The following is a 2,481-nucleotide window of genomic DNA, read 5'->3' on the forward strand; positions in this document are numbered from 1 at the left end:
GCAACCCTCGCAATATAGTTCGCTACTCGCACTGCCCGCTCCCCTGTGTATCGCTTCATGTTAAACACCTTGCAAGTCTTGCTGACTTTCCACATGCTCCTGCTGTACACTGTAATGTGGATGGCAGCAGGACGTACATGCCGCCCCCCCCCCCCCCCACCCCTCCCCACGTCCCCACGTCCCCACCTTGCCCCCTGCCTTCGCAAGCTGGTTGGTGACAAGTTTGCATGTTCAATGCCCTTCGCATGCGACGTACGCAGGCTACGTTGTGGTGCGGCCTGTGTCAACTGTCCGCTGATGTCGTACGCGTGAACCACAATCTGTACTGCACATTCGTCCTTATGTACTGAATGATACATCGTGGCACATGTGTGACCGTACAACGACTGCGCCCAAAAACGGCGGACCATACAGTGCAAATATTGTGCACGCAGCTACGTGTCGTCTCCCTATGAGAGCTGGATTGCAGTGTGGTACGCCATAGAGACGTGTGGGAGGAACGGACGCCGTGGATGGCGATCAGCATGAGCTGTGTGTTGATGTATTCGGACCTAGTCGTCTCTCCTCAAACACCGTGATAGCATGGTGCACCGCGTTCCATATCTGCGACATGCTACAGAGGCCCGGTTGACAGTCGTTCGAGCAATGGACATCGCATACGTACGGGGGCCACCTTCCACGTATTGTCTAGGCGTGCACATTTTGTTGCGTGTATGTGGGCAGACGTAGTGTGGCGTGACACCTGACACAGGCATGCAATAATCGTTGAAGTTGCTAATGGCGATGGACGCCTACGTTTTCTGGTGAAGTTACGCAAATGAAGAAATGGTAACCCGTTGTGGTGCGGTTGTTCTCGCTAGGGGTGAATCGGTGATGGCGACGATAGGTTGAGGTACTAACCGGTTGTTCCAGCGATACCCACCATGCCGATGAAACTGAACGGCATCTGGGTGTGAAGCGATACGCGGTGGTGGCTGGGTGGGACCGTCCCCGGCCGGTGAGGGGGCGCCTCCCGGCGTGCTGGCCGCGCGGTGCGTGGGCGCACGCGCTACAGCCGGCTGGTGGGGGCGGCCAGTGGCAGGCGCGCCGGCCGACGGACGCGGCAGGCGTCGCAGCTGCGCGCCGGCGCACCCTGCGCGCGGCGCCGTGCGGCCAAAGTAGGTCCTCGCGGGCCCGGTGCGAAGCGCGGTGGACATCTTCAGTGTGCTGGTCCGATTGAGGACTGTGTGCGTTGAGGATGCGCCGCCGCCCGGCGCTCGGCGCCGCGACGCCGTCTGCTGCTCGGTCGCCCCAGCGGTTCTCGCTGGTGGTTTGTATCGCAGCTGTGCGGATGTGTTGGCGCGTGCGCTGTGCTGGGAGAGTTCGCTTCGGCACCCAAGTGGGGCTTTTGTCCTTCTGTGGCGCTGGCGTTGGAGCTGCCGGTCACCGTAGGTGGCGCGTGTTGTCTCCCGCCGGCAATGCCACGACAGCACGCTCCCGGGCCTCTGTCGGCAGCGGCAAGCTCAGTTGGGAGCACGGGTGGTCGCACCGAAAGCGTCTACTCGCCTAACTCCGGGCGATTGCGCCTCTCTCGAACCCGACCAAGTACTTGGGACGGCGCTGCGCGCCGCCGGGACCTGAGAGGGTTTCGAGGTGTATTGTGCAGGGGAGCTCAGCCTCCTCCTGTTTGCAGAATGATTGAGCGGACGCTTGCGTGTTCGCGCGGGCCCCCGGGACACACTCCCGGGCGGCCGGCTGCTCAGCTCTAGTTGGCGCAGCTCCCTGGTTGATCCTGCCAGTAGTCATATGCTTGTCTCAAAGATTAAGCCATGCATGTCTCAGTACAAGCCGCATTAAGGTGAAACCGCGAATGGCTCATTAAATCAGTTATGGTTCCTTAGATCGTACCCACGTTACTTGGATAACTGTGGTAATTCTAGAGCTAATACATGCAAACAGAGTCCCGACCAGAGATGGAAGGGACGCTTTTATTAGATCAAAACCAATCGGTCGGCTCGTCCGGTCCGTTTGCCTTGGTGACTCTGAATAACTTTGGGCTGATCGCACGGTCCTCGTACCGGCGACGCATCTTTCAAATGTCTGCCTTATCAACTGTCGATGGTAGGTTCTGCGCCTACCATGGTTGTAACGGGTAACGGGGAATCAGGGTTCGATTCCGGAGAGGGAGCCTGAGAAACGGCTACCACATCCAAGGAAGGCAGCAGGCGCGCAAATTACCCACTCCCGGCACGGGGAGGTAGTGACGAAAAATAACGATACGGACTCATCCGAGGCCCCGTAATCGGAATGAGTACACTTTAAATCCTTTAACGAGTATCTATTGGAGGGCAAGTCTGGTGCCAGCAGCCGCGGTAATTCCAGCTCCAATAGCGTATATTAAAGTTGTTGCGGTTAAAAAGCTCGTAGTTGGATTTGTGTCCCACGCTGTTGGTTCACCGCCCGTCGGTGTTTAACTGGCATGTATCGTGGGACGTCCTGCCG

This window comes from Schistocerca piceifrons, unplaced genomic scaffold, assembly GCF_021461385.2.
Source record: "Schistocerca piceifrons isolate TAMUIC-IGC-003096 unplaced genomic scaffold, iqSchPice1.1 HiC_scaffold_936, whole genome shotgun sequence".
Lineage (NCBI taxonomy): Eukaryota > Metazoa > Arthropoda > Insecta > Orthoptera > Acrididae > Schistocerca > Schistocerca piceifrons.